Source organism: Gallus gallus, chromosome 2 (genome assembly GCF_016699485.2).
Source record: "Gallus gallus isolate bGalGal1 chromosome 2, bGalGal1.mat.broiler.GRCg7b, whole genome shotgun sequence".
NCBI classification, from domain to species: Eukaryota; Metazoa; Chordata; class Aves; order Galliformes; family Phasianidae; genus Gallus; species Gallus gallus.
Window position 1 is genome coordinate 147,020,588 of NC_052533.1, and position 13,698 is coordinate 147,034,285.

The 13,698-nt window shown below is 39.3% G+C and overlaps 1 long non-coding RNA gene across 1 annotated transcript in view; it reads left to right on the forward strand.

Annotated features, from left to right (window-relative positions):
- Nucleotides 1–6,318: 6,318 nt before the first annotated feature.
- Nucleotides 6,319–13,698, forward strand: part of LOC121109807 — a 34,272-nt gene continuing 26,892 nt past the window's right edge. The window contains exons 1-2 of the long non-coding RNA XR_005857571.2: nt 6,319–6,386; nt 6,581–6,738. This is a non-coding gene — a long non-coding RNA (uncharacterized LOC121109807). The remainder of the gene's footprint in view (nt 6,387–6,580; nt 6,739–13,698) is intronic.

Genomic DNA, 13,698 nt, shown 5'->3' on the forward strand with positions numbered 1-13,698 from the left:
GGGCAGCTTACTGTAGGTGTCCTTACTTGATGAAGCTTTGGACCAGATAGACCCAGAGGTTACTGCAAACCTCAGTCATTCTGTGATTCTGTGATTCTAATGTAGCTTGATTTTAACATATAGCAATAATATGTATGTGTGCATTTCCAATTCAGAGTATATGAATGCAGACAAACAAATAATTCCTTAGTAATATTTTTCACTTATTCATATATTATTTATCATTGAGTATCATTTATTAATGTGAATTTTAACAACACATCCCAGACTGAGGAACTGCATGTCTGGGGAGTGATTAAGTGTCTGAGAGTGCAAAAAGGGACAGTGAAGGCTGGAGGGATCCATCCTTGATGCTTACTGGTTCATAATGGTTATTCAGTTTATCTGTGATCTTTTTGTGAGTGAGAAGATGGGTGAAGAGGAAAGTCACAAGGTTTATTACTGACTCTGCTGGGTGACACTGAGCAGATGATTCCTGCATTTCCTGCAGATCCTTTTGTTGTTGCAGAACATTTCTCACAGCATTTTGAGCAGCGTTGATGTGAAGTCCTTTAGAAATGCTGCCTTGTTTTCCTGCTACAGGACAAACCATTTGAGTTTGCTCAGCAATGAGTACAACAGGACTTTGATCCATGATTAAGCATCCGAGTTCTGGCATAAGAGCAGGAACAAATAAGGAGGAGGACATGAGCACTGCTCATACTCCCTTTATAACTGAAAGCATAGGTGACCCCTGTGACCTAAGAATTACATCCGGAATTATTACACAAAGACATTGCCTCTGGCACAAGATGTCAATTTCTTCACACAAGACACAGTTAAGCTGTGAAATTCTTGCCATAGGGTGTTGTATAGACTTGAAGATTTTAAAGAGTAATTGAATAATTTCCTGGGGAAAGAAAGTAAGGGCTATAAAAACAGGACTACAAAAGGCAAAAATTCCACATCTGTGTTGGAAGACTCTGGACCACAGACGTTCAGACATGAGGAAAGTGCTCCAGGGGAATATATCACTGCATACTCAGTCTGTTGTTATAACCTTTCCCATGCACCTGTTATTTCTTGAAGATACTGGACATGGGTTTAGAGGGATTTTATACTCATCTTGTGCAGATATGCTAATGCTTATGGTCACTCATGACCTGCACAGGGCAGACAAATAGTTTGGCTTCTTTGCCTTCTGCCTTTGCAGAGAGTGCACTTTTGGGATTATCTAACTATTCAAAGTAATGACTCATCATCTCTTCATAGAACCTGGTAATCTCTTGTGTTAGCATTCTGGAGAAAAAATTCTGGGTTAACAGGTTCACAGCTCACATGGGTTTTCCTTGTTAGCAAAGAGTGCTAAATATGGAGCCCCTGGAGTCCTCTTCCAAAGTTGTCTTTGTGTCTGTAGGTACTTTTGTCCCTTTGATATCTCAGTGCTTTGATGTCAGAGAAGATGGCAAACTCACTTTCAGCCCTGCCCTAATCAGTTGGTCTGTGAAGAGGGTGCAGTGGCTCCATAGGTCCCAAAGAAGCGTAAGTATTTAAGATGTTTCATAATGGTTTGTGAAATTTACCAGCAAAGGGAATTGATATGAACCCTACACTCAGATGTCTTGAACATACACCTATGCTGGTTTTGCAAATTGAAGCTTATTAAAATGAATTTGAATGAACTAATCTGAACAGAAAATGAATGAACAGGAAACTAACAATGAAATAAATCCCATCTTCACTTCATGTCTTGAGAGATGGAGACATGGCCAGAGATATCATGACAAGGAATATCTCTGTAGCAAACCCCAGGTGGGCTAATTTCTGCACTGCTTAACATTTTAAAAGCTCACATGTGGATCCACAGGTTTCATTGGCAGCTACAGTGACCCAGGGAGAGGCTGTCCTGAGTGGTATTAACTAGGTGAAGATCAAGAGAAATTAGAGGCAGTGAGACCTGAAAATAAGATTTATCTGGGATAATTCAAACTGAAGCTCAGCTTCATTTCTGTTTGAAAAAGAAACGTCTCATCCTGGATCTGTAGAGATCCAGAATAAATAAAACATTCCAATCTGAGAATGCCAAACATGACTTTTTTTTTTTTTTTTTTTTTTTTTTTTCCTAGAATGCCAAAGTGGGTGCCTTGGAAATCACTAATCAATTGTTAGTTAATATTTTATCCTTTTCCTGTTTGCAATAAAAAGAGATACCACATGTTTCCAAACAAATACTTCATTCTACTTACTTCACTGGTGTTTCAGGGAACCTTAACTAAGATTCCTTGCTATCTCCTTGTGTCCTTCCATCTTTTTCTGCCAACACCACTCTTGTCTTACACCTGCACTGTTGCACATTGAGAGATGTACAATATTTAAGTTGGCTATTAGGAAACATTTCTTCTCAGTAGCAGTGGTGAAGTACTGGAACAGGCTTCCCAGGGAGGTGATGGAGTCACTGTCCCTGGAGGTGTTCAAGAAACATGGAGATGTGGCACTGAGGGATGTGTTTTAGTGGCCATGGTGGTGATGGGTTGGTGGTTGGGCTGGATGATCTTTTCCAACTTTAATCATTCTATGATTCTATGCCGTCTCTTCACCTTGCATCTATAAGGCACCTATCACCTCCTGGTCCACTTCTAGCACAGATTAGTGATTCTATCCCAGCATAAGCAATTGTTGTGCCACGGTAGCAAAGCCACTTCTATAGAACACGATGATAGTAGCTTAACATCTATGCATAACACAGGTTTTAAGTCTTTCACTCAGAGATGCCATCTGTCACTGGCACTATGTAAAAGAAACGTGCTCTGATACGAATCACAGTACCTCTCAGGGAATGCAGAATTATCTTTTCACAGATGTGACTAACTGTGTTTCGTGAGGAGACAGAAAGACTCCAGGCTAGGAACTCTGACAATCCAAAAATGAAATTCCTGATAACTTTAGCTTACTGTTTAAAAGGAGGAGATTTGTAGATTTTTTTTCTACATTTTTAGTGTCCCCAATTTAGGCAGAAGTTGCATACAACTATAAGTAAATATCACTTTTACAACAGAAACAAGAAGTTGCAGATTAAATCTACCTTTGCTTAGCTTTGCACTTAGTAATTATTTTACCACTGTGCCTTTTGCATAATTTCCAGTTGAAGTGTCATTTCCAGCTATATGCTGGGTGCAATGCAAACAAAGCCCATGAAGACCAGCCTGGTTCATATTCTAAGCAACCTTATTCATGTTTGTGTAGCTGCCCTTACAACTCCTACCACCTAGGGAGATGTAAAGAAGGATTTTGAATTTAAGGAAGCCTGTTAATCTGGATGGATGGGAAGGCTGTTTTTGAGCTGAGAAAAGCCAAGGGGTTCCATTCCTGCTCTGAGCAAAACTTTTTCCTGGTCTAACACGTCCTTTTCCACAGCACTGTCATTTCCAAGAGCAGGTCTTTGAAAATCACATTCTCAATTACATCTTCTCTTACACAAAATAGATTCTTTCATATCTAAAGGGGGGCTATAAGAAAGAAGGGGACAGACTCTTTAGCAGGGTCTGTTGTAACAGAACAAGAGGAAATGCTATCAAACTAAAATAGAGGGGATTTAGACTGGATATAGGAAGAAGGTTGTTTATGATGAAGGTGGTGAGGCACTGGCACAGGTTGCCCAGAGTGATGGAGGATGCCTCGTCCTTGCAGACATTCAAGGTCAAACCGGATGGGGGTCTAATCACCCTCATCAAGCTGTAGGTGTCCCTGTTCATTGCAGGGGAGTTGAACTAGATAACCTTTAAGGGTGCTTTCCAACTCAAATGATTCTATGCTTCTATGAAATCTTGCTTTCCTAGCCTTCCACTTTTTTACATTACTTGACATTTCTAGAACTGTAAAATCTGAGAAAAAATACCCAAATGTTTCCATCAAACTATTTATTTTTCCTCTTATATGTATGTGAATTCATGGAAGTACTGAAGGAAAAACCCTGCAGATCTAGAACTAATCAACTCCCTTTGACAGACTCTCTTTGAGTAAATTTGTACCTGCAATTTCAGGTTTTAGGAGTGAAATGTGTAGCTTCTACTACAGGAGAGTAGCTCTCACATGTCCAGAAACATATTTTCTTCACATTTCCTTGAAAAATAATTTCTCATCCTCAGAAATAACAAATAAAATGTACAGTTTTTATTTATTTGTTCCTTTTAAAGTAAATACTGTGAAGAAGTGGCAAGAAATGTGTTAACAGATTTGAAATTTGTATGTCTTTTAAATGCTCATCATTTGTACCTTATAGCAGGGCAATAACCTGTAAGCAATTTCTACTATGCTACAGAACAGATAAACACCTATTTGCTATGAGTTATTTCAAATGACATTCCATAAACTCTCTGCGATCCATCAAGTCTCTCTAATGCACTGATTCCTCAGCTCATCCTTTTTGTGAAAAAGCATGAAATAAATAAGTATTTGGGGTGAATTGAATACTCATGAGTGATTCCAGTCATGGAATATCCTGAGAATCAAAGAATATGCCAAGTTGGAAGGGACCCATAAAGATCAACAAGTCCTACTCCAGTCTATAGCAACTGTAGGGAAAAAGTGTCACTTGAGATCAGCTGAGAATTAAATCTCTGCTAATGATATTGATCGGTGACATCATAAAAATGTACTTATAGGGTGGCCAATGATGTCTCCATCTCTTATAGTCAGGGATACTCACTCCAGAGATGGATCATTTCCATCTGAGAGATTCCCAACAGATTTTTTTTCCCTAGAAGTAACTCCCCTACGTGAGAAGAGGTAAGACCTCCAGGACAAAGGGTATCTTTTCAAGCAGAAAAAATTTGCAGCAGGCATATTTCTCTCTGCCTCTACAGATCTGCTTTCTCAATGTCATAGAAATTAGAAGGGGTTGAGACTTTTTTCTTATCTTTTCTAAAAGCTTGGATAAAACCTCTGCTGATGTACTTTACTTATCTCCTCTAGTAATACAGAAATCGGGGCCTTTGCATAGATAGGAAGATTTCTTTACAGCTCTGGAGCATTAGCAATGCTGAATTTATGCATGCAATATTTTTAGAGTCCTTGGGTTTAACTATTGTTTCAGCTTCATTGCAAATTTCAAATCATAAACACAGGTCCAACTTCAATCAACACATTCTGACGAGTGTAGGACAGAGGAACTCACAAGGTTCAACTAGGACTGAAGCAAGAAGCTGTCAGTAAAAAATAAAAGCCAATCTATTAAAACTCAATCATTGTTGATTAGGAGAAGTGTTACTATCATTGCTTTCTGGGTGGGAAATGGAAACAGAGAGGCTATATCTGTCCTGAATCAGCGCCCAGACTCCTGGAGTGAGTCAACCTAGTGTGTTCTGCACTTCATCCACTTACACTTATTGGTTAGCCATTTCCATCATTGTGTGGTAGTGCCACTGGGCATCCTCATTGCCTCTTCCATGAGGAATCCACAGGGCGCTTGGAAAGTTGCTCTGACTCCATCTGTACCTGCTGGCTCAAAATCAACAAGGCAATCAAGACCAGTTTGAAGCCGAGGGCTATATTCTTCTAACAGTGAAGTCTAAGAGGTGAGGTTCACTCAATGGCTGCTGCCAACAGAGAAAAGGGACATGCATTCATGTCATTATAGAGTAAGCCCATGTCAAGTTGAGCCATTGTATTCAGATTGCTGTGAGTCCTGAGATCCATGGAGTGGTCCATAGCTGTTCTACAGTAGCATATCACAGAATCATAGAATCACAGAATCGTTAAGATTGGAAAAAAACACTAAGATCACTAAATCATACCCCTCAGTGCCACATCTACCTTTTCTTGAAGGCCTCCAGGGATGGTGACCACCTCCCTGTGCAAAACTGGTTAAAACTCATCTGTTCTAAAATGTAGCTTCATTTGCTCATCTCCTGAAATACATCTGTGCCTTTCAATGTCCATCTCATATAAACATAAACCTCACATTTTACCTAAGGTTTTTACAGGTCTGCCTATTCTCCTTTCCTGCAGTCATCTGAATATTTCCCTCTCTTGCCAAAAAGAAGGTCAATCCAGCCACTGTTCTAGTAGGAGTTTCACTGTCTCCTTGCCTTTTACTTGGCTTTGCCTCCAAACAGGTGACACAATGGTCTTGCTCAAAAGTCACAACCTTGGCAAAATGTGTTATGCAGACAGTGACAGACACAAAAAGGCAGGAGTATATTGCTAGTTGTCAATTTAAGCAGCCCTTTCACTGCAGCTCTTAACACCTATTACCGTTGCCAGGCACTGAGCAAGCCACATCATAAAGATGCAAAGTGACTTGACAGCACCAGGGCTACTTCATACATTTGCTGGTGGGACTGGGGAAGCTGATCCTTGCTGCTGAGCCACAGGAATACATTTCTTCTTAGGACTGACTGCTCTAGAAGGTGGGATTTTAGGAAAAAAATTCTTTCCAAAGAGTGGTAATGCATTGGAACAGGCTGTCCAGCGATGTGCTGAATTCACCATCCCTGGAGCTGTTCAAGAAAAGGGTAGTTGTGGTACTTGGATACTTGGGTAGTGGTCATGGTAGGGATGGGCTGGCAGTTGGACTTGATCTTAGAGGTTCTTTCCAATCCAGATGATTCTACGATTCTATGAAAAGGACCTGCACACCTGGGAAACAGTCTCCATAGCCAATCTGTGCAGGTGGAGGAACAGAGTTAATTGCAAAGAAGAAGTAGGAATTCTGCCTATACCATAGCAGGAAGGGTTCTGAATAGGAGATCCAGACACAAGGTAACATAATCAGCCATTCTACAAGTGATGAAGTAGTGATAGGGTCTTAGAGGGATGGGGAATCTTCCACTCACCTGGCTATTAGAGACTGTGGAAACAAGGGACAGTTACTCACAGGGTGACATGGACAAGTGTGGACCTTCAGGTGCTTTTCATAGTGATGCAAAGGGGATATACCAGCCTCTGCACCTCACTTAATGTACAAGAAAGAAGTTCCTCTGTGTACACACTCATGCGCATTTCTGCAAGACTTACTGCTCAGGTCCCTTGGCGTGGACACATTTACCTGTGCAGTTACATACTATCCCCTAAGCAAGCAGGAACCACAATTTAAGACACTATGAGGGGAAAATTACCCAGGCAAGAAATCACACCAATTCACTTTGCTGTCCAGGAATAAATTCACAGTGTTCTCAAATGTATTCCCAAAGCAGCAACTCTGCTGAAAGGAAGATGGTTTTGAAAGTCACAACAGAAAAGAATGTGACAATTAGTTCCATAGGGACCTTATTGTCCCTGCATTAATTAGCATGGGGAAAATTACTCTAACGTTCACTATACCCATTGTGAGCCTCTGTTGTAAGTGAATATTTTTCTAGCAGATACTGTTGTAATGAAAGGGAATGCTGCTTTCCTACAGGAAGACATATAGATAAAGCCTCACTTCCTATCATCAGGGATCCCAAAGATTAGCTTCCCAGAAACGTATATAAGTAAGTTCTTCTGCTCCCTATTAAGTGTAATTGATATTTTCTCACCTGTTTTACTTTTATACTTTGCTGCCATCATCTGTACTGTGCTGATACTGCATCCTACTTTTGACCATACAGACCAAATTCCTCTCTAAATTTTTCTCTCTTTTCCTGGGGGAGATGCTATTGATGTATTTGCTTCCCAGGGCAGCACTATTACTTATTACACAGAGGATGGACACCCCAGTGTCCAGCAGTATCTCTTTTGGGTAGTGTCACCTCTCTGTTTGCAAGACACAAATAGGAACAGTTTGAGGGAAGCAATTGCAAATACCCTTTCATGTACAAACATAATATGTGATATCCCCATGGACCAGATTCACTGACTGCCATCCCAATTATACTACAATGTGAATATCTGCTTTCTCTGACAACAATGTACAGCTTTTCAGAACAGCCCAGAAGCAGTCGAAGTCGAACTCACTGCAGGGGCAAATCATGGCAGGGCTCTAGGTAGCAACTTAATTGACTTCTGGCTGTTTCATTCATTAGTTCAGCCAGAGGATGCACAGTGAGTAAAACCTTGCTGCCTGTACCAAACAAAGGCATTTTCCACCTCTCTTCAAACAGCTTCCACAATGAAAGGTGGTGATTCATCCAACCCCACTGTGTTTTTATCCATCTCTTACATCAGGGGCACATAACATTAGAGCCAACAGAAGCTACTGTTCAAGCAGTGACTCTTTGAACCAAAGAAGAAGAGTCCAGCTCAGAGTTATTAGCATCAGACTTGATGCCATGCAAAGCACATCCAGACATTTACAGCACAGAGACCATCCTGCTTCCACATAGACAAGTATGAAATAACTCTTCTGGGGGGAAAAATCCCAACCAGCCTACATAAACCCAGAACTGAGGTACTGCTGAACTCAGGCCATAACTTCAGCAGGATTAGTGCAGTGCTGTCCAAGTAAAATAGAGAGCCCAACACAGGTAGGAAATAGCTGGAAACAAAAGGATTCCCCTTCCTTGAATCTGTAATAATTCAAACTAAAACTTGAATTCTGCTAATAACATAGCAACATTTATACACTACTTTGAAACAACTCACCATAAACATGGACATAACCTCAGTTTCCCTCTGTCTTCTTTTAGCTGGAGATAATTGCTAGTCCTTCATCCATTACTGAAAGACTCCTACATGTTTTTAGAAATGGTCCAGAGTCATAGCAAACTTGGTGTGACGCCCAATGGAGGTCTCTCCAGCCAACAAACAGAGACTCTACCAGGAAGAGCCTTGTCTTTCATGAAGTCTCATTTCAGAGCCTCCTCTACTTCCTTTTGCCTCCCCACTAGAAGGGATCAGAGCCGCACATACAATCCCATCAGTTCCAACTCAAATGACTGTTTTATATCCTCATGCTTCATTGCAGTATCCTCTGCTTCCTCAGTGTCTGTTTTGAACTTCAGAACTACCAGGCTTTGATCCTAACAAATCCATCACAGCCCTTTCTAGGTCTGATCTAAAGTTTCCAAACTGAAAGTTGATGCTAGCTTCATTTTACTTTTATACAAATGAATTCTATACTATAAGGGCAGAGCTCTACATCTATGTCTACATCAACATTGACATCTGCATCTCTGTCTACATTTAAATTTATGTCTACAACCTAGCATCTCAAAAGAAAATCTACCGCAAATGTGTCTTGTTGGTACAGTTCCTGGGGTGATCTGAAATCTCACAGATGACTTGTGTTGGCATAATTAGCATAACATACATGCTGTTTTCAAATTGAATGAATTTCACCTGCAAATAAAGGCTGTGTGTCTAAGGTCATGTTGACAGCTCTGCCAGCTGGTTCAACTTATTGCCAGGGATACTCAGGCTAGAAACTCCTGTGTGCTCACACACTGGAGTCTCATGTGTATTGTCCATTCCAAAGGCTGTTTCAACTGGGCTTCTTTTCAAGAAGCCAAAGAATTTTCATTATTCCAATGTCCTTTTGGGTAAGATAGGCTTATTACATCCCAGCATTTCACTGCTGATTCAAGATATGCTACTGTCAAGTTAAAAATTTCCATAAGTGAAATAAGTTAATTCCATAAGTTAAATTAAATTTCTGTAAGTTAAATTAAATTTCCAGGACTGGAGAGGTAGAGGAGGTTGGGTTATGTCACAGTGTAGCACACTTCTTGTGAAAGTTGTGGGATTTGAGAGTTCTTTTCTGTCCCTCCACCAAGGTCCTTTATGGAAAGTCATATTCTCCTCTTCAATTCCATCAGAATTTGGTCATGGTCATTATCAAGAGTAGGTTCTCAGCTCTTGGATGTTGTTTGTTTTTTTTTTTTTTTTTTTTTGGTTCCTTGGTGAAGCTAGACTTTGCAGTCTCAATTTTTGCAGCGTCATAGAAGTTCATAGCTGGGAAGTTAAGCTCGTTGTTATCTTGTAAAAGGAAAATGAAGCATCACTATTTAACATGGAATACAGAGAGGCTTGCTGGTCCTATTCTTACTCTCATTTTCCAAGCTTAACTGCTTCTAGTCCAGTATCTTGAAAGCACTTCCAATACCCATTAGTTTAAATAATGTGTGTCTGTAGTGTGACTCTGCTAGTAAATCGGGACTTAATATACTTGTTCTATTTGACAGATGTAACATATGTGTACCTGCTTTTTGCTCCAATGCTGTTTAAATACAAAGCAATTATTTGTTATAAAAATTCAATAACATTTTAATGATTAAAAAATAAATCCCATCTGCTTGGTTTTCCCCAAAAGGAGCAGAAGATTTATTAATAGAAATCCTTGGCATTTCTATCTGAAAAAAAAAGAAAAAAAAGAAAAAAAAGAAAAAAAAAAACAGATTTATGTAACCAGGGATAACTACGTGAAAATAAAATTGACAAAAGTTCAGTAGAATGAGATCAAAACCATGCTAGTTTGTTAATTTATGGTTTGTAGCAGGACAATGGGAATCCCTGGGTTGCAGGTGATAGAAAACAGAATAGGGAGGCCAGATGTTATTAACCTCAGGGAGTCATGACTACAAGAAAAGACTGAAGATGCTCACAGGTTGTGTGTCAATGGATAGATACATGGTGGAGCAAGAGGAGATGATTCAATGAAAAGATGTGAGCACTGTGCTGTGTAGGGAAACACTCTTACAGTAATGATTTTTCAAAGGTACCTTAAACAGTAACTGTCTTATAATGTACGACAAAGTAGAGCTATGCTGATAATCTCCTTTTGCAAAGATTTTTATGATAAAATCTGGACCCAGACATTTTCTACTTCCCCAAGTATTTTCCATCTTCATTGGATCAAAGGGGGAGAGGTAAAACATAATAAAGCTACAGTTCAGCAGTCAGAATATTCCCTTGGGACCAAAACTCTGGAGATCACATCTGAAATTACACCTTTTTATTTTTTTGGGGAGAACTTCCAGGCCAGTGCCTTGCTATTGGGATAGCCTTTGGGATCTGGCTCAATCATAGCCTGCATTAACTTGGCCATGAAAGAAAATGGAAATCTTTTGATTTTCTATGAAATTAATCATCTGATTCTTAGTCCCTGCCATTGCTCCTGAATCTTTAAACTGTGAAGAAAGAAAATAAATTAAAATCCAAGGATCTTAAATCATTTATGGAATAGAAAGACAGAGTTACAGATTTGCAAGAGAAAGAACTAATCATTTTCACTTTTACTGAAATCATCAAATTTGATAGCAATGTGCTATGATCTTCAGAAACAGACAGTGACCTTATTAAGAAGAACATGATTATATTAACTGCTTTCCAAGTGTCAGTACTGTCAGCTGTTCTTACTAGGGAAACCCAGGATTTTTTCTTGGCAAAAAGTCATAGAATTATAGAATTGTTTCACTTGGAAGGGATCCTTAAAAGTCATCTAGTCCAACTCCCATGAAATGAAGAGGATCATCTACAGCTCAATCAGGTTGCTCAAAGCCCCATCCAGCCTGACCTTGAATGTCTCTAAGGATGGGCAAAGAGCTGAAGTAAAAAGTACATTCCACCTACTTTGCATAAATTTATTTTGTCATTTAGTGATGCCAGTAGAAACTAAGAAAAGTTTCAAGAGAACTTGAACAAGACCTTTTGCTCTTCTTGAAGGAGATTCCTTGCTTTGATTTAATATCTTCTCATGCATTGTTAAAATAGATTCACCTGAGCTTTGACTATTGCTGTGCCAAGTTTAACCAGCGTGAACCCATTTGTCAGCATCTCCTGTCCACAATCCAACATCTCAATGTAAAATAATAAATTATACCAATTAATTTCTCATGAAGGCAGTACCAGAGAATGTAAAGTGCAAGACTTTTAATCATGTGAGGATGGAGGAACAAGAACAAGGAGGAAACATTTTTCTTAGGGTCAGGTCTCAAAGACACAATGTGAGGTCAGAGGAGATAACCCCAAAGAAAGATCGCTCAAAATGGAAAATCCATTTCTACACTGATGTGGATAGAAGTAGCAGAAGCAGTTAGAATGTTTTTTTTTACAACTACACAGCACAAGTCACTGCTATTAAAAGTGCACAAGACTGATTCATGGAAAATTCCAATATTTATTGAATTTTTCAGTTCTGAAATTGAATAACACCTGTAATGTTGATATCTTCTAAGAAACACATTAGAACAGCAAAAGTTTGTCTCACAGAAAAAGTTTTTTTTCAGTGACATAGGAACACATTGTTTTGGGTTGTTTTTTTTTTCTTCTTTTTCAACTCTCACAGCGTATGCTTCAGATAAAAGAAAGGGATCTATTTCAAACAGGTAGCTTCAGATGAAGTACTGAAACATTCTGTCCTTTTCAACATTGTGAAGAAATGCTTCAATACCTGACATTTGGGTGTTCATTTAATAATTTGTCTTAAACTAGAGCTGAATTTCTCTCCTCCCTGAAGTTTGTTGAAGAATTTCTGTACCATAATGAAAAGTAGATAATCTCTCTCTAACATTCTACCTCTTCCTTTCGGCTTCTCACATTTGGCATCTGCAAAATTTTAGAAACTGGTTGATGATGACTCCCATAGCGTATCTGTGCTATGAAATCCGAACAGTTTAATAGTGATCCTCAAAGATATTTTATTCATGGAGCACTGCTTCTGTTTGCCTACATGTAATATGTTCCACATGTATCCAATTACTGTGCCTAATGCCTGCCAAATGCAACATCATCAGTACTCTAGCAATTAATCTCTTCTGGACTTATTATTCTGTCTGCCACTTCACAACATGTGTCTGTGACTATATTCACACATTCTGATGCAAACCATCTGAAAAGGAAAAAGAAAAAGAAGAAGAAGAAAGTGAAGAAAAAGAAAAAGGAAAAAGGAAAAGAGAAGAAGAAGGAAAAGGAAAAGAGAAAAAAGACAGAAAAGGAAAGAAAAAGAGAGAAAAAGAAAAAAAGAAAAAAAACAAAAAGAAAAAAGGAGGGATGGAGGGATGGGGGGGAGGAAAGAAAAAAGGAAAACAAAATGCTGGGGGAAAAAGAAGAAAATAAAAAATACAGAACAAAAAAGCCCACTTTGAAGAATTTGTGGCACTTAAGAACGGGAGTTTTTGTGTTAAGAAGATAGCATGTTTAAGCTAAAAATATCTTCCTGTGACAGGAAGAGCACTGCATTTTCCTAGGGGTGTACTCAGCTGTGCTTAGTCACAAATAGATCTTCCATCTGCAGTGGTGAGAAGCTGTAAATTCCAGAGGGGAGCAGATCTGGGTACTCTTGTGAGAAGGTCTTGCCCTGTTCGGGATCTTGCCCTGAGTCAACACCAATCCAGGATCCCAGTCTGCTCTGTGTGTTACCTGCCAGGGATGCAGAGTGCAGAGTCATGGAGGTCATCTGTGCTTCAATAATTTGTGCGGAGTGTAAACTGAGTTGTATACTCAACGTTGAATATACTCCAGGTTGAGTCATAGTGGAATAAGGCTCATTCTTGCTTAGGAAGAGTATTTACCCTCAAGTCCTATGGATCTTGAGTTCATTATAGATGTTACAGTTTAGGTCTCTTAGCAAAAACCCTGCTATCTGTAACTCATGAGGTAGAAGCACTCCAACTCATTGTTTTTGCTTTTCACTCCACCCAACCTTTCTCTGTTTTTCTTCCCATGTTTACTTTATACTCCATTGCATAAGCCCTTAAACCAGTTTGCTCCACCCCATGTTCTTAAGTCATTCTGACTTCCTGCCATAGGAACTGGATTCAAAGTTTTCCCCTCTTTCATTCTCCAGCAAGTTCTCATTTAACT